We start from the raw sequence: 19750 nt of genomic DNA, 5'->3' as shown, positions 1-19750 counted from the left end.
GTACATCAAATTATATAACTGCTATGAAAAGTATAAATGAAACGTTTTCATAAAATGTAAGTAGAAGAATTCATGCCTCCTCCCACCCTGACAACAATGCCAATAGTAAGCTAAGAAGCACATCAGATGTCAGGTGGTCCTCTCTGATTTGCCTGGGTTGTTATTATTCATGAGAAAAAAATATAGTTTATTGAATCAAACCCAAGAGAACCTTTTGTACAGTGCCTATCCTGAACACATATATTTCAAGGTGATCTTACATGTGATAATGAAGAAAAGGGAGGCAAAGTTAACCCCTTCGCTGCTAGGCCTTTTCCCCTCCTGTGCTAAGTCTTTTTTTGGCTATTTTGGGTACTTCACGCTTTGGCCCCTGTAGCGTTTTGACATAAGTTATCCATGCCAAATTGGCATCCTTTTCTTGCAAAATCATGGTGATTTCAAAGGTACACAGGGTTTGCTGATTCCCCTGGAGGGGACCTAGAAATTAGCCAAAATACAGCTACATTTTATTCGGGGGTGGGGGAAATGGGGTAAAAGTGCTGCTGATGAAAGAGTCTTTTTTTCTCTCTGCAAATGGTATCAACAAAGGATTTGTGGTGCTGAAATCACTATCTTACCAGCTTTCATGGACTGACAAAGGCTTGTCAGAAAAACAACATTTTTTACATAGTTTTGGCATTTTACAGGGAAATAGCCTATTTTTGCAATTTTTTGTGCTTTCAACCTTCTTCCAGTTAATGGTAAAAATGGGAATGAAAGCAATATTGGATCCTGGGAAGCTATATATTTCTAGAAAGTAGACAGAATTCTGAATTTAGCAAGGATTCATTTGTGTACATCCTTCAAGGTTTTGTTATAGAAACTATCAGTTGAAAATAGGAAAAATTGAAAATGAGTTGAACAAAACAGCCATTACTGCCAACGTTTTTATCTGTAACTTCTAGGTATGACAGATTTTTAAAAGCAATACACTGTTACATCCGCTGGACCCTTCTATGAAAACTGACCCTTTTCTTGCAAAGTGCCTAGTTGTAGACTTTGAACCATAGCTGTGCCGGCACCTAGGGAAACCTAGAAAATGTATACATTTTTGAAAACTAGATACCCAGGGGAATCAAGGATGGGGTGACTTGACTGGCATTCACCATGTTCTATTGCCCAGAATCCCTTGCAAACCGCAAACTTTGTAAAAAAAAACACATTTTCCTCACATTTCTGTGATGGAAAGTTCTGGAATCTGGTTGGATCCACAAAATTCCACGCACCCTTCATTTCCCATAGTCTTCCGATAAAACGGTACCTCACTTGTGTGTGTAGGCCTAGTGCCTGCAACCGGAATCAGCCCAAAACACAACATGGACATATCATATTTTTACAGTGAATACTGACCCTTTTCTTGCAAAGTGCATAGCTGTAGATTTTGAACCCTGGCTCTGCCGGCAACTAAGGAAAACTAGCAAACCTTTACATTTTTTAAAACTAGACACCCTGGAAATCCAGGATGGGGTGGCTTGTCCGGCTCTCGTGAGGTTCTGTTACCCAGAATCCTTTGCAAACCTCACACTTTGTCAAAAAAACATTTTCCTTACATTTCTGTGATGGAAAGTTCTAGGATCTGTGATACATCACTTGTGTAGTTGTTCATTGCAGAATTGGCTAAAAACATATATTTTTTTAATATAGCACCTAGAAATTGCTGTCCTATACCCTTAATCCCTATGTATTTGGCTCTTCCCAGTAACAGGCCCTTACTCCACCCACACAAGTGAGGTATCATTTTACATGAGAGACTGAGGGTAACGCTGTGTGGTAGGACATTCGTGCTGGCACGGTAATCCCACACAAAAATGTGTGGGAAATTGATTTTTTTCAGCAAAATTTGAGATTTGCATGGAATCCTGGGTAGGAAAACATTGGGGGATCCACGCAAGCGATACCTCGCTGGACTCCCTCGGGTGTCTAGTTTTCAGAAATGTGTAGGTTTGGTAGGTTTCCCTAAATGGCCGCGGAGCCTGGGGCCAAAACCCAGGTGACCCTCCTTGCAAAACTAGGTCATTTTGTGATAGGTCATTCTGATGTCCCCTCAATATGTTTTGCGCCCTTCCCTGTTGCAGGTACTTGGGCCACCCACACAAGTGAGGTACCATTTTTATCAGCATACCTGGAGGAGTGTTGGATGGTAGGAAATTTATGTCAGCCTAGTGATCCCACAACTTTCCCACACAGAAATTCGATAAAAATGTGATTGTTTCAGCTAAATTTGAGGTTTGCAGGGGATTCTGGGTAGGAAAATGTTGGGGGGTACAAGCAAGCCATACCTCCCTGGACCCCCTCGAGTGTCTAGTTTTCAGAAATGAGTGGGTTTGGTAGGTTTCCCTAGATGTCTGGCAAGCCCAGGGCCAGTGATTTTGATGTCTCCTCAATATATTTTGGACCCTTGCCTGTTGGGGGTACTTGGGGACCCCACACAAGTGAGGTACCTTTTTTATTGGGAGACCTGGGGGAACGTTGGGTAGTAGGAAATTTGTGTCAGCCTAGTGATCACACAACTTTCACACACAGAAATTTCAGAAAAAAAGTGATTTTTTCAGCAAATGTGAGGTTTGCAGGGAATTCTGGGTAAGAAAGCTTTTAGGGGTGCGTGCAAGCCATACCTCCCTTGGCTCCCCCGGGTCTCAGAAAGGTGTGGGTTTGGTAGGTTTCCCTAGATGGCTGCCGACCCCTGTCATAGATTTTCTGTTTTTACATTCTTCAATTGTATTTCATGCCATTTCAGTAATAAAGTATCTTCTTTTTTCACATTTGTCTCTCCCAATGTAGTGATAGTAAGTAGAGAAGGCTTATGCCAAGGTGTGGTAGAGGGAGAGCTATTCAGATACCGCACAACACAGTACTACAAACCAATTGCTTTTTGAGAGACCAGGGGCTTCTTTAAAATTTTAAATGGAATGAAACCTTCAAAATAACACCATGGCTGACTGACCACACCATGTACATGCTTTGCTTTCCGAATGCCCACCTTACCACCACCACAGACCCGCAAGACACTACTCTCACTCCGGTGGCACCAATACGGCCCCCGGGCACACCACAGATCATACTTTTTGGCCTCTGTGAAAATGTTTGCGAGTGCCCATGTCATAGGCAAATATACAGAGGTTGCGCCTTTTTACAATCGGAAAAATGCTAAAGGAAACCTGCTCCTTGGGGATGCACCAGCGGCTATTAGTGGCACTGTTGGCTAGTCTTTGTTGGCTAGCCACCAATAATGATGGCGCATTTGGGCTCTGTGCCACGCTGTGTTCTGCAGAGCTCTACACCATAGAATACATGCATGGTGGCCTTTTTGCCACCGTCTATGCCATCCAGGCCAGGCACTGACAGTGCCATTTCTATTGAGGCAATCCAATCCAGGCACTGACAACGCCACTTCTATCACGTAACATCCAGTCCAGACACTGACAGCGCCACTTCTATTACAAGCCACCCAGGCCAGGCACTGACAACGCCACTTCTATCATGTAACATCCAGTCCAGACACTGACAGCGCCACTTCTATTACATGTCATCCAGTCCAGGCTCTAACAGCGCCACTTCTATTACATGTCATCCAGGTCAGGCACTGACAGCGCCACTTCTATTACATGTCATCCAGTCCAGGCTCTAACAGCGCCACCGCTGTTGATGCCATCCAGTCCAGACACTGACAGCGCCACTTCTATTACATGTCATCCAGTCCAGGCTCTAACAGCGCCACTTCTATTACATGTCATCCAGGTCAGGCACTGACAGCGCCACTTCTATTACATGTCATCCAGTCCAGGCTCTAACAGCGCCACTTCTATTACATGTCATCCAGGTCAGGCACTGACAGCGCCACTTCTATTACATGTCATCCAGTCCAGGCTCTAACAGCGCCACTTCTATTACATGTCATCCAGGTCAGGCACTGACAGCGCCACTTCTATTACATGTCATCCAGTCCAGGCTCTAACAGCGCCACTTCTATTACATGTCATCCAGTCCAGGCTCTAACAGCGCCACTTCTATTACATGCTATGCAGTTCAGGCACTGACAGCAAAGTTTCTACTGGCTGTATTTCTTCTGTAATAGCTTTTATTCTCTTATTTCTTTGGTCTCATCGTGCAGCATGCAGGTATGGGCTGGTGGATTGAGCTAGGCGTAGAAGTTGTCTATACTTTCCTCTCTCTGCCCTGCATTCGGCCCAATAAGAAATATTCCTAGTGTTGGTTTGCTGATAGTGCACCCTTAAAATGGACTCACAGTGCAATGAAAGAGGAGAGACAGGAATAACAGTGTGGCAAAGACAGAGTAGAAAAGAGGCAGCAAGACCTGAAGACTGGAGAAGAAAGCTAGAAAAGAAGGAGCGAGAGAAACGTCAAGGAGAGACGGGGCGAGAGCTAACAGTAACAGGAATTAGAGACAAGAGAGGAAAACAAAAAGAATGATGAACGAAAGAAGGCTGGCAGTGAGAAGAGGAGACCAAGGAACCACACCAGAGAGATCCACAGAGAGGAGAGAGGTTGAGGGAAGAGAAGTCGAGGGAGGCAGGAAGAAGGAAATGAGAGAGTCGCAATGAGAAGAAAAGAGGAAAACCAGTGAACACGTGAGAAACCGAAAGAGGCAGGGAGGGAACAGAAATAGGGGTGAAGCATATAAGAGTGGGGGAAGAGGCAATCAGAAGAAAGGCAGAGGGATAGAGAGGGAGGGAAGAGAGGGAAGAGAGACAGAACAAGAGGTGCAAAGAGAAGAGGCAGAAGGAAATGAGGCACAGAGGCAATAGGTAAATGGAGTAGAGACAAGCAATAATGAGACAGGAGTAGAGGGAAGAGAGGCAGAGAGAAAACAACCTACAAGAAACAAGAGAACGACGCTGCTGTGCTTGGTGCGCTGCTTAGGGGCGCAATGCTTTCTTTCGATAAATACCGAGCTTGTGAAAATCTCGATTTTAGTCTTTGCCTCTTTTCTTTCCTTTCAGTCCATGCTGGCTCCTGTCCTCGTTTCATTGGTGTATCTCATATTGTGTGTACCCCAGCTATAAAAGATGAGAGATGCAAAGACGACTCCATATGTGCTAAAGATGAGAAGTGCTGCACGACAGGACCCTGTAAAACAGGATGTGTGAAGGCCTTGACAGGTATGTCTCCAACATTCAACCATTTATCCATTAGTGCTTTTACTTGTAGAAATAGCTTGACAAGAGTAGTGTAAACAGACAGCTGGGGGTGCGGAGCCAGAGCCGTGGAACAGGCAGGGCCGGACTGACATGGCCGGGCACCGGCAATCCCCCGGTAGGCTGTCAGGGGCGGGGGCCGATTTTTTGGAACTGCGCGCTAACTCCACAGTAGTCCCTGCTCATTGCTGCGCTGGCGGGAAACATCCTTTACAACGCAACTTTTACCACGCAGTGCCTTTACGACGCAACTTTTACAACGCAAACCATTACAACGCATTGCGCTGGGGGGCGCTCTAGGATAGGGATTAGATTTTATTTACTATCCAACACCTTCCCTACTATCCACGGGGACTGGAGTTGGAATAGTAAATTAAACTATTCACTATCCAGCACCCCAAAGCGCAATGCGTTGTAAAGGCATGCGTTGTAAAAACCGCTTTGTAAAGGCATGCGTGGTAAAAGCATGCGTTGTAATGTCATACATCCGTGCTGGCTGCCGCAATGAGCATTCATTATCAGACCTGCTGCTGCGGGTCAGCCGGTTGAGCGGCATTCACGTGGCATGCTGAGGTCACTTGAATGCAACCAGTGTATCCATCACTCTTGCTGAGTGAGCCGCACTCATGTTGCTTAAATAACGCTCCATTTTGCCAAAATCACAACTGGCGCCCGCCGAGGGAGGGTGCAGTGGCTGTCGTGGGAGTCACCGGTCATTCACACTCATTTACCAAACAGGCACTGACCGGACCGGCGGCTCCGCTGACCCCGCCATCCTCAGGCCGGCGCAGGGAGTCCTTACAGCAAGGTAGAGCCCGTATCTCTGCAAGGAGTGCCTGGGGATGATTCTTTATTCTCTCTCCAGGGGAAATAATAACCATCATTATACGACACTCGTAAGGGACGTCTCAATATTTCAGGTCGCCCTCAGTTCCAGCTGCCTGCTGTTTGCACTGGTTCAAGCAGATAGCATCTGTCTCAAATCAGAAAGGTGAGAAACGCAGGTGGCTGATACAGAGGTTTGTTTAGGGCTAGGTCTGTGCTGCTCACCTACCGCACGCGTGCATGCATATTTGGAGAAATTCTCGAGATAAAATCCAATTTACTCGAGTAATAAGATTTAGGGGATACACTAATCCCGTTTTTGGTATCTTTGCTACGACAAATCCTAGGGTGGAATCAGAGTGAGACATTGGTCGCCTTTGCAAGCATCAGAGTGAGACGTGAGTGTGATGGGTTAGGGTGAGTCCTGGGTGGGATCAGAGTATGGTGTATCAAGGTGGGCCTTGGGTGGGATCTTAGTTGGCTGTAGAGTGAGTAGAAGAAATGCAGAGGAGTGACTCTAGCCCCATGCGCAGTCTGCTTTTGTTCAAATCTGTCTTCTTATGCTTCTGGCACTTGGTGAGGGAGTAGGGTCCAGGGGAATATTTTAAGACCAATACACAGTTATAGCCCCTTAAACAAGACACTATACTACCAATGAATAACTGTGGGTCTGAAGTAACAACTAACTCTGTGATCTGTCAGTGTCTAATCTCAAAACTAATACCTAAATGAACTTTATAGGATACAACGGGACTATTCATGATGTGATTTCGTTCCCATCAGTTACACACATTGAGCCGCCCCTTTGTCATCATGTGGGCTATTTCACAGAGTGGTCAGTCCACGTTGTAGACATCAGTTCTTCATATAGTGTCTACTGATTAATCAGTTAGATACATGGACTATACGGGCAGTTCATAGATGTAAGGTGGTAACTGGAAGCAGTGCTGAACAAAAAACGTGAGTGATAGAAGGTGCTCTATTAAAATTGGATAGTGGGTGCAAAACTATTTTATTAAGAGGCAACCACTTCCAACTATTAAAAAGCAAGGAGTGCAAAGTATCAGTAGTTTATAACAAATATCTACTGGATGTATGATAAGGTCGACATGTTTCTGCAGTTTATAGATCCTAACGGTATCCTCTGCTTCTTCAGGACCACTATTAAATATCGCTACTGCTTCACCTGATTTTGTCCTCTCACTCTTCTTATATGGTGAAAAAGACTTCTGCACACAGGAGATACCATGCAGAGAAGACACCAACAGAAATAAACAGAGAAAGTAAGATAACACATTGAATTACAAAATAGGTTATCTACCAAACATGAGCTTTATGCAATCATAATAGCACTTCGTTAGTATGCTCAAAGCATTACCCAACCCAAATTTTTTGGGCCACCTCTGACTCACCTTGAGTATGAGAGGCTCGCACCGCTCCTCACCTGGCTACAGCTCAGGAAAGTGGGGCACCGCTCTAGTGGTCAAAAAAACCATAACATCGATAGTGAAAAAACTCTCAAGACTGCTACTCAACATTCAAACTGATGAGTACATATATGTACTACTTTTTTCTATGGCAGGTATTGTATTCGTAGATGGAAAATACATAATGTATTAGAATTTGCTCAACGCACGAACATTATATAGGGTACTCACAAGCTTGTATGTGACAATTAGGCTAGGTAATAGCTTTAAAAACTCAAAAGAGCTATTGTCCACACATATTTCTTAGTACTCCGCTGCAGTGTAGACCCAGTCTATAGGCAAATGTGGGCAGCTAAAAAGGAGGGCAGCTAAAAAGGACTTGTAAACAGAACTGCTCAGATCTACATTCATACACATTACGTATAGACAGCTAGTGGCCGCTTCTAAGAGACCTCGGGTGTAGTCGTGTGAGCATCCAAAAAAGCAGAAACCACATTACACAGCTCACGTGCTAGGACACCCGTTTGTATAAATATGTGTAGCAGTCCGTGTCTCACATTCTCGCGTAGACACATAACCTGCTCGTATATTCTAATCTGGTGCCTACCTGTCCGTCGGTACGCCAAACAGTCTTCTGGGCTGTTCGGGGAGGTACCGCGGCGAGGTTCAGCACCATACTTCAAGTTCTCTGGGGAGAGACCCATTGGCTGTCCCTTCAATCCTTAGTTCTGGCAGTCATATCGCGCATGCTTTTTGGTCCAAAAAAGTATGCGAGGAGCCCATTGGCTGTTCCTTCATGTCATGATGCTGCGCCAGCATTAGGACTTGGGAAGTGTAGTCCAGGCAGTCATAACGCGCCTGCCTATAGGTTAAGAATTCACCATCATCATAGCGCGTATCGCGGGCTGATGGGTAATGTAGTCTCAGCCACCCCAATCGTTGCTCGACAAAGAACGAATAATTTTACCCAAGAGTGTAATCGTGTTGTACCAGAGTCATGCATTTAATACTGTATTTTGTATTTGACGCTCTTCATCAATTATTGCACTTGCCACACACGAGTTGTGCTTGTATCTCTATATTTACTCTAAAGCCGATCTTTTTTTCGTCAGAGACATTGGTACTGATCACTTATGATGTAAGTCTGTTCTTTTATTTTAGAACTATAGTACTTATGCGTAAGCTCCAATGTTGGTAGATTATTATTAAACCATCATCGCATTGTTGCTATGAGCTTATGTGCCTTACACTGGACATAGTCCTCTATCCTTCCCCTAGCCGAGTAGATGTATCATTGCTAAGGACGAGTACCACTGGAACAATATGTGTCATTGTAAGTCTCATACAGCGATAGTTTGTCTGATATATATGTGTAGTTTATGATTAGTGCCTAGACTATTTATCGCTGATATCACCTGGTCAGAATTTACAGAGTGTATGTCACTAGCCTACACTCCGAACACTGCTCACAGTCAGTACCGTTGTTTGTTTGGTTCCGCCCTGATACCGGTGACCCATAAGGACTCATGGGACCACCGCTATAATGGAGACAACCTGTGTGATTTTGTTGGATACAGTATTACAATGCCATCCATGGGATGTCTTCATTCAAGCCACTTTTATCAGTATTCAGACGGTACACCCATTTCTGCTCCAGTTTGAAAAGGTGTTTGGTGATGTCAGTGACCTGAGGGGGGATCCGTGGCTGTTCCAACACGGTCAAGGTGAAGTCTGTAGGCTTATGTCCTACCTCCAAAAAATGGTTGGTGAGGCGAGTTGCCTGCTTCTTACACCTTATCGTGCTTTTATGTTCCAAGATCCTCGTTTTAACTTTTCTTGTCGTCATCCCGACATATTTCAACCGGCACGGTCATGTAATTAAATAGATGAGATTGTTACTATTACAATTGGTGAACCGTTTTTGTTCCCATTGCCGCGGGGTTCCGATGTCAATACTCGTAGAGCGGGTGGTCTGTGGGCAGGCAGCACAATTGCCGTAGGGATGGTGTCCCTCAACTGGTGGTAAATCCCACAATGTTCCAACCTGATGGGTCATTTTCACTGGTGGTCTAGTATGTACTAGGCGATCTTTAATACTGGTACCCTTTTGAAGGCAAAAAGCGGCTCTTGTAATGTGTCAGGACCAGTGTTTAAGATCTTCCAGTGTCTCCTCACAATCTTTTGTATGGCATTGGATTTCGTGCTGAAGGTGTTAACACACGCTATTCTTTCATTTTTAGGTTTAGGTGGCGCCAATTCTAAAAGTGACTCCCGGTTATTGTTTGAAGCTCTTTTTCTAGATTTACGGATCAGTTTCTTGGGGTACTTCTTCTGTAGGAGCTGGTTTTCTAGATTGCCTGCATGTATTTGAAAACTCTCTTTGGTAGTGCAGTTGCGCTGAATGCGCAAAAACTGCCCGAAGGGCAAAATGTCTAACATAGATAGGGAGTATTGTGATTATAGAATTCAGGGATCAATAGGGGTGTAAAGTATCATGAGGGCGTCACCAAAAGTATTTCAATCTACCCGATTGACCCTCTTAGTAATGTATTGAGTAGTGTTTAGTAGCGTGTGCAATAACAATGCTTCTTGATTTTATAAAAGAAACTGACTAGCCAGTGATTTATCAGGGTTAATAGACCACCCCACTTCTCTGAGCATGCCCTGGACTGCTGTGCATCACTACCCGGAGAGGATCAAGTCCTACAACGGATGCAGTACTTGGTTCCATGTAAAAAGTAACTTGTGGTGTTACTAAGTGGACTCTAATCCTACACAACAACCCAGTTTTTGAAACATAGTAATTTCCTACACATGTCTTCACATGAGTCACATGGCACTCTTCCCCTCTGCTACTACAATGACCCCATCTCAAAAACATGCAGCTTTTCACAGGACACAGCAAGTATGGAGACACTGCCCAGCAGAACAGGGACAGCCACAATCCAGCACATGAACTGTCATCTTAGGACCAAGTATACAATTATAAATAAAAGCATGGGTCAAGTGACAGCCTTCTAATCAATGGATAAACGGGGGACTACATACCAGACAGAGACATAATGACCTGTGAAGAAGCATCATCCCTGATCTAGGCCCCAGGCCCCTTCTTCTAGACTACTGTTACCACACCACCTCAGAAAGTGGCAACTGCCCGTAAAAGTCACCAGCGAGCAGCACAGAGTGAATTGAAGAAGAGAACAAATTGTTTTGGGCAGCAACAAAGAGTCTCTCCTCATACAACAAGCCTTAGACAAAAGCAATCTACTTCTAATGCTTTGCCATATAGAAATATCTTTATGCAAGCCTCCAAAAGCATACCCTCCAGGAGCTGACTCATTGCCCCATACTGTATGTGGCGTCAAGTGGAAACATGACAGGTTAACAGACAAAATGAGTGATGCATCCAGAGGCACTCTTTGTATAGTCTGTTCATAACCAATTTGTTTTGCTAAAAGAAGTCCCAGATAATTTTGGCAAATATTTTATAATCTGTAGTAACTATGGCTATGGGTCGATAATGTTTTGCAGAATTGGGTATCACAATCATCTTTAGAGATTAAATAAAGGAGGGCATCTTGAAAAGTAGCTTGGTACATGGTATAATATGAGAAATAAGAAAAGAGATAAAAAAGGTTTAGCTAATAAAAGTTGGAAAATGTATAACATTCTATGGTAAAACCATCTGGTCCAGGAGCTTTACCTTTTTAATTTAAACAAAGGGTTCTGGCAATCTCATCTAAGAAAATATATATTTTTCCATGGATTGAAATCAAAATCACAGTTAAATTTTTTATTGAGGGAATTGAAATAATCAGAATTTTCATTGATCTGCAGGAGAGGAGATTTTCTGAAGTGTCAAGAGTTTATAATAATTTCCAAATGGTTAAGATATTTCTCTGGCCCAGGAGCTTTACCGTTTAAAATTAAACAAAGGGTTCTGGCAATCTCATCTAAGAAAATATATTTTTTTCCATGGATTGAAATCAAAATGAGTGTTACATTTTTAATTGAGGGAATTGAAATAATCCGAAATGTCATTGATCTGCAGGAGAGGAGATTTTCTGAAGTGTCAAGAGTTTATATTAATTTCCAAATGGTTGGGACATTTCTAAATCATTACAATGTATTTATTTATTTATTCCGCAAAAATCATCCCCAAAGGGATCTCTAGGGGGGGAGCACCCTGTAAATGGGAGCTTACTTAGTGTATAACAATGTTTTTAAGGGTTTCTTGAATGTGGTGAAGTCCGAGCATGCTCAGGTGGATAAAGAAAGCCAATTCCAGTGATGGGGGGGGGGGCAGGTATGGAAAGGAGCAGCTGACAAACCTAGTCGTTCTAATACGTTTGGGGCATAGAAGCAATAGATCACTCGATCTACGTTGCCGTGCCAGGATATATGGCCGCAATTTCTGCCTAAGGTAGAGTGGACCGTTCCCGAGCAGGGTCTTACACGCCAGGCAGAGAAGTTCAAAGTGGGCATACTTTTTGATCATGAGCCAGTGAAGGGAGTGGAGAAAGGGCTCCGATCGGGAGCGAGCGGAAGATTCAGGATTAGGCGAGCAGCCGAGTTCTGCACTACCTGGAGCCTGGCCAGAAGGCCTTCACTTTTACCCACCAAAAGGGCATTGTCGTAGTCCAGGCGGCTCATTATCAATGTTTGTACCAAAGTTCTCCTGGCATGGAAAGGAGTCCATTAAAAGACCTTTTTGAGGATTGCATGAGGCCAAAACAGGTTCCAGTGTCTGTTATGACATGCTCACTCATAGTGAGATTGTGGTCCATCATTATTCCTACGTTCCCTCCGAATTTATTGGAGGTGGGTGGAGGACCCAGCACCGAAGGCCTCCAGTCTGCCGACCAGGCTGAATGTGCTTTCCCAAACTGAAGGATCTCCATGTTGGTCATCTTTAGTTGAAGACAGTTGTTGGACATCCATGTGGCTACTGTCAGTAAGCTTTGTTTAAATCTTGCTTTGGTCAGAATGGGGTCATGGTCTATAGTGATGATCAGTTGTGTGTCATCGGCTTAGGAAATGGTTTCAAACCATTGGATCTTAATGAAGATTTTTATTGGCTTTTAATTTACATACAATTTTTCTTAATTTCGATGTAAGCCAGTAGTTTTCATGCCTTGTTTTATTCCCCATAATGTCTACCCTGGTTTTAAGAAGAAATGAGGAGACATTTTCAGAAGAGTATTGTTTAAACTTTAATTTAGCTTAAAAAAAGTTTAAAGTATATTTTTTTGGGAATTACCTTAAATAAGTTCAAGATGTTTTCTGGTGGCTAGGGTATGCTATCTCTCAGTTTTATTTCAGTAGTCTGACCCTTTAGTCTTCAAGTAGGCGAGTACACAGATGTTTGCCTGATTTTAATGCGCTTTCTATACCATGAGTTAAAAAAAGCAGGCCTACTATTTTTGGGTCCAAGCAAACTAGACATACATTTAACTATAGGTATTGAAATGGTTTATTGTACATTTTAAAAACAAACTAAAGGAGAATGGAGACAAGAAGGTTTTTCCCATGTCCAACTATAATAGGAGAAGAGAGGTGTCAGATTCTAAGTGCCAAAAAGATGATTTTTTTTAAGTAAAAGCTTGATGTTGTTTTTAAAGTCAGGAAAATGAATCCCTCTAAATCATATTTAGACAGTGGAGAAGTGTGGCTCACTGGTTAGAGGAGGCAGACCCGGAAGCAGAGGTCAGCCCGGGACCAGGGTTCAATTCCCGGCTCAGCAGGGTCTTAAGTCCTAAAATGTCCATGGACGCGACAATTCTCGCTCCGTTGCCTACTCGACTCACGGGTTCACACTCTGTGACTCTGGGCAATAGCTTGCTTAATCTCCACAACGGCCCCTCGCGGTGGGATGCCTGGCTTTCACCTTGCGGATACCCTGCCGGGGTTATCTCACAGGGGAATACCAGGACGGGTTCCCTAAGCAAGCGCTTAGAAACCGCTTGGTGATTTGCGCTATATAAATTCCTGTACATTTACATTTACATTTACAGTGCTGCTCTGGAAACTGAAACAGTGATTTTGTTTGTTATTCTATGGGAAATGTACAAGCAGAGACTTATATTTCCTAATAAAAGAAACTGGAAAGTTTAGGGGTATCATGGAAAGAGTTTATAGGATAATTAAATCCACATCATCTTTATTGAATCCAGACAAGCCCACAAAAGAGGATTTCAACTAGAATTTAAGGGCCAGATGTACAGAATTTAGGAATTGCTATTTCCAAATTGTCGATCTTACCAAATTAGCGATCCCCAGTGGGTCACAAATCAACCTACCTCAGGAATGTTAATAAGGTAGGCTGTAATTTGCTACCCATTAAGAATCTATAAGAATCAGAATCAGAAAGTATTTTATTCGGCTAAAATCATAAACCATGAAAGTAACAACATGAACAACATACTACATAAAGAAGCTAACTAAAAATACATATACTCGTTATATTTCATTTACACTAATAGTTTTCCTTAATTTCAAAACATGTTTAAAATAGTTTAGAAGAACCATAACAGTAAAAACAGTATCCATTCTCTGACATTTCTAGGAATGCTAAACGACATCTTTTTAAATTCATGTCTTTGAGAAAGGGGATTAAAAATTTTCGTCGAGGAATAGTATAAAATTTACAAAAGAATAAAATGTGAATGTCGGATTGGGACGAGGAATCATCACAGGGGCAGGTTGATAGAGTCTGCGACCATAAATTCATCTTTGGGAAGGACAGAAGTCTAAAAACAAGATTCAATCTAAAGCGGGTTGAAAGAAATCGATCGTGATTTGACATCAACAGGGTCAAATAGGGCTGTACTTTTACTCCAGTCAGTATCAGGTTATGTCAGGCAACTGTCTTTTTACTGGCTTCTGCTCTTCTTCTTTTATCCTTGAGGTATTCCAGGCTCAGTTTTTTCAAAGATCTTCTGGGTATAGTTCCCATAGATAATGGATCCTCATAATATTCGCAGTGTCCAATATCAAACATAAATTGCTTAATATATGCTAACCATTCGAAATTGGCCGTATTTTCCATGTTCAAAATATCCTGTATCACAGCCCGGTTAACTACACTTTCATTAGTAGTCCATACCCTGTGCCACAAGAGAATGGGCTGTATTCTAATTAAATCTGATAGATAAGGTTGACCCAGCTCCACATGGCAAATGTAAGTTGATACACTCTGCGGTACAAATAAAACATCCCGTATAAATTTGTTTTCAACAATTTGTAGTGGGTCAATATTAGAAAAGCCCCAAAGTCCCGCACCATAGAGGGCTACGGATGTACATGTGGCATTGTATATGGTCAAGATTTCTTTTATTGGTTTTTTCCCCAGCTTTTTCATGAAAGTCCTAACGGCCATTAAGGTTTTTTGGAACAAAAGAGTTCTGGCCTTTATGGCACTTAACCATCCCCCCCCGTTCATGAAACAAAATACCCAAATAGGGAAAAAACGAAATATTTTCCAAGGGAACGTTATTTAAAAACATGCTTTTCGACTTTTTACCAGATTTTGTGCCGCAGTTCATGGAGTATGTTTTACCACAGTTAATTTTCAAGTCTAAACTCAACATGAACTTTTCAAAGGATAGTAACAGTTTCTGTAAGGCCAAGGGGGTTCGAGCCATTAGGACGGCATCGTCCGCATACATGAGCGCAGGGATCGACCTCTTCCCCACTCTAGGCATGTCCCTGCACTCTTGCAGGAGACGATGTTCAAGTCCATTAATATAGAGAAGAAATAGGAACGGGGCCAGAACGCAGCCCTGGCGTACTCCGCGACCCACTCCAAATCTTCTAGTACATTCTCCCCCACGGCCATAGCGAACTGATGCGGTGGCACCTGAGTATAAATCTCTCAAGAAACAAATTATGGCATCGTCGACGCCTAACCCTTGCAAAATATCCCACAATTTGGTATGCGATACACAATCAAATGCCGAAGACAAATCAACAAACGTAAAATATAACCGTTCCCCTTTGACCCTAGTGTATTTTTGTTGGATAATCATTAAATTTAGGCATTGTTCCACGGTTCCCAAACCTTTCCGGAAGCCGTACTGTAGGTCACTCAAAATTTCATTATCTTCAGCCCAGTTCTGAAGTCTTGCCAAAATTATTCTCCCGAGAATTTTTACAGATGAATCAAGAAGGGAAATTGGCCTATAACATGCACAATTTTGTCTCTCGCCCTTCTTGTAAATTGGCACGATTATTGAGGTAAACCAGGATGAATGCAGGCCATTGGCTAGGGCGGCATTAAAAAGCTGTACCAACATGGGACCCCAAATCTCCATATTTGCTTTATATAAATCTGCAGGGATCCCATCTGGGCCAGCAGCCTTTCCACCCTTAGTTGCATTTAGTCCGATTAAGACTTCCTCCAGGGATATCACCAACTTTTCCTCACCCATTGCACTATTCACAAATTTAAAAACATTAGTCAAGCATGGAGCATCCTGCGAGCTATATAAAGTTGAAAAGTGTTCCACCCATTCCTCTTCGGTAATCGCCGTCTCAATACGAGCCTTATGACTGTCAAAGAGGAAAGGGGCGTTAACTGCCTTCCAAAAAGCGGATGCATCTTTAGACTGTGCAGCCTCGCAGAGTTCTTCAAGGGCCTCCTTTTTTATAGCATTTTTCCTGTTTTTTCAGGGCCTTATTATAAGAATTCCTTAACCCTCTTATTACTAAGTGATCCCGGGGTGATCTATGGATGGCATTTTTCAAGTCACTTAGTGCCCTGGTACGAGCGGTATCAAACCAGCTTTTAGTGCGCCTAGTCTTATTTCTTAGCTCCACCCACAAACTTTTCTTAATTTCAAGGGCTATTTTATCAAAATGCTCTAAGATCTGAATGGAGCAGGCCGATCCCCCTAGGCAAATAGAAAAACTATCTGAACAGGTATTAAACAGTTTTGCCAAAAACTTTTCTGGCGTAACCTTGCCCCATTTTAGAGTATACCCATTTTGCCTACCCAGAATCAAATCAGAGGCTATGTCTGGGGTGAGAATATATTCGGAATGGTCATAAAAAAGATTCTCGACCTCTAATGATAAGGGCAGATGATCACTTAGGGGTAACTCTAAAATCGTTAAACTATTGATTCTATTACCATAACTATTTGATACAAGAATAAAATCAATAGTGGACATGGCTCCTCTGAAAACAAATGTCGGTTGAAAGGAAGTGGGGTTCTGAGCTAACTCCTTCACAAAACCCAAATCATACATAAATACTAGTTCATTAAGTAAATCCCCAATCAAGGAATGTTCAAAATGTGTTAGATATGTATCTTGTTCTAACATTAGGCCACAAATCCCCTTTTTTCCCCTTGTACAGAGTGGACAATTAAAATCTCCCCCCCATAAAATTACCATTTCCTTATTTGATTTTTCTGTTTCATGTTGTATGTTTTCCCTGAGTGTTCTTAAGGTAATCAGTATTTCAGCTTTTGGGATATTATTGTAAAAATTAATCAAGATTACAATAAGTCCCTTTGTACATATGGTTATAAGTTGATAGTAATTTGAATTAGGTTTAAAAGTTACTTTCTCATATTTAAGCTTATTCGAGAGGAATGTTATTAAGCCTCCCTTCGCACGGCCATATAGACCGCCCTCAGCTGAAGTAAAGAAAGTTCTGTACCCGCTTAAATGCACGGGTTCTGTGGTCCATGTTTCTTGGAGGACCACAACATCCCGCTCATTTAGGATTAGCTCCAATGATGGATTGTCTATCTTATTTTTTAAACCTGCTACATTCCAAGATAGGAATGTACAGGAATTCCGTTTTTTATTTCTTCCTACCTCTTCCACCGTGGAGATATCACAAGCTATCTCCTTACATCGGGGGCTCACTTTTCCACTGTTATCAACCTTCTGGGCTATAACAGTACTAGAAGGAGGCTCCTCACCAGCACCAGAATCTATATTAATAGTCGGTTCTGAGAAAAAGGTTGTTCGGCATCCCTCACCTAAGGAGGGCATTATAGGGTTACTTTTAGGTACGTCAACCTCTTCCAGACTCCGAATGTTTGTACGATCGGCAACCTTTTCATGTCAATCGACATAATCAAGGCCCGAAAATACATCGAATCTGTTGTAGGCTGGGAGATTGTAGGCTGGGCACAGAAAATCTCTATTCTCCCGGAAAAGGTTGTTATTCCTATAATCCATTCCAGGCGTAATTGGGAAGAATTGCCTCTGAGCAATACCAAACTGTGTCCCGGGTTGGGATAATGCATTCGAACCATATCCACGTTGGTTTGAAGAAAACCAATCTATAGGTTGTCTTACTCTATCCCTACCTCCAGGATTTTGTCCTGGACAATATGGATAGAAATAACTAAGATAGTGAGTAGAGATAGAGTCACTGCCCTTTGACTCATACCAATCTCCTATATGGCGAACTGCTCTGTGGTCTTTGAAATTTACAATAATAACATCCCCTTTCTTATCTTTGGGTCTGGAGCCCACCCAAACTGATCACCTCACTGTCAGGATTTCTCCATTAATATGCGCTGGCAAAGGTCTGTTATTATATAACCAATGTGTTAGTTTATTTCTTAATGCATGGTGATCTTCCCTAGCATCCATAGGTAACTAGGGGACGCTTGCCATAACTATAGTTTAGGGAGCAGCTTCAGGCGGTAGGTCAACCTTTCTCCTTTGGTATCGTTTTCTATTATGTGGATTTGCGGTACCATTCTCCTTAATGGCCTTAGATTGGGGTATCTGTGGCCTTTCTTCTACCAACATTTTTTCCTCACCTTGGCCGCCTACTCTACTCACAGGTTTAATGTCAGGCTTCTTTTTTAAAAAGGTTACAGGTGGAACACTTTTGGATATAGGGCCAGGCAATTTTATCCCATCGCGAGCAGGTTTTGTGGGGGGAACTGGGCAAGGTGATGCTAATTTAGGAGCAGTAGCCGTTGACACAGGTAAACCACTAGATTTCATTAGATTCACCCCCTGTATCAGATCAGCTAGTAATTTCGTATTTCTCCCTACTTTTTCATCTAGCTGGTCAAATCTGATATTACACAAAATCATTCTTTCCAACAGTGGCTGAATTAGGCCTTTTAACAAACTTTCTAATTTCACAAATAAAGCAGTCTCACCAGAGGAACAAAAATCAGTTAACAATTGGGGCAAAATTGGGAGAGATGGTAAAGTCACCGCATCAGTCACAACTGGGGTCGAACTCCTCTTCTGTACTTTAGCATCCCTAGTAGGCATAGGACAACCCCCTCTTTTTTTAATATTATTAGTAGTGATTTTCAATGGTGACATCTGGGTTAAGTTAGTAAGTGGAGCAGGCGAAAATCTTGGGGAGTCAGAAAGCCCTTCGTCATCATAAGTACTACATGGACTCATGTGGTGAGGTTTCAAACTAACCGGAGTTGTTAATATGGAGTTGTGGAATAATTAGATACACCAATTTTATCCTCCCTTTTTCCTAAATTGGGAGACCTGATTTCTTCCACACTGCTATGTACACGCGATCCCAATGGGGCTGACCCTATATTGCCCACACAAGTACTTTTACTTATCATGTTAACCGTTTGTGAGCTTTTTCTAGGTGCTTGTACTTGTACTTTGTGCGTTTGCTTCCCCCTTCTCTTTCGTGTTTTTGCCTTTTTAAATATTCTTACAGGTGGGGTATGATTTTGTTTTTCCACGATATCTGGGTAGTCAGAAGGTTTAATAACATGGACCTGTGCGGTCGCAGTAACTACCTTACCACAGGGAATAGGAGGTTTTTTAGGCGAGGATATATCAATTAAGAGTGCCTCCTCCTGCGTCACTGAAAAATTCCCCTGTCCAAGAGAGGCACGTCTATTAGAATTAATCTGGGTAATTTTTTGGATTAAATAATTATCCATAGGCCCTTTATCTAATTTTTCCTTATTCATTTTACTAGCTTAAAATTAAACAGATTCTGAAATGCTTTTACAAGTAGTTACAATAAATAATAAAATTAAAAACTTAACAAAACAACACGGCTACAACACTCAGAGTCCGCGCTTTTGTCCTAAGTAAATATGACAAATATTGTCAATAAAAGTACCTAGCTGTCAAGAGTCCCAGGTCCCAAGAGCCGCGAGGAGTGGGTAGGCAGCTGGTCCTCCCAGTCCCGAGATGGTGCAGGCGTCCCTCGACGGCTCCTCTCCAAGGTCAGGGAGTCCAGAAGGTAATTACCTCGAGCGGCTCCCGCGAAGCGGGGGCCGCGAGGAGTGGGTAGGCAGGCAGCAAAGAATCCAAATGGGCACAAAAACTAGCGTT

General features: G+C 42.6%; 1 long non-coding RNA gene across 1 annotated transcript in view; it reads left to right on the top strand.

Moving 5' to 3' along the window:
• Window positions 1–19750, top strand: part of LOC144762028 (uncharacterized) — a 44258-nt gene that overhangs the window by 17610 nt on the left and 6898 nt on the right. Inside the window, exon 2 of the long non-coding RNA XR_013596007.1 lies at window positions 5001–5159. This is a non-coding gene — a long non-coding RNA (uncharacterized LOC144762028). The remainder of the gene's footprint in view (window positions 1–5000; window positions 5160–19750) is intronic.

This window comes from Lissotriton helveticus, chromosome 6 (assembly GCF_964261635.1).
Source record: "Lissotriton helveticus chromosome 6, aLisHel1.1, whole genome shotgun sequence".
Taxonomy (NCBI): Eukaryota; Metazoa; Chordata; class Amphibia; order Caudata; family Salamandridae; genus Lissotriton; species Lissotriton helveticus.
This window is presented reverse-complemented; position numbering and strand designations above follow the sequence as displayed.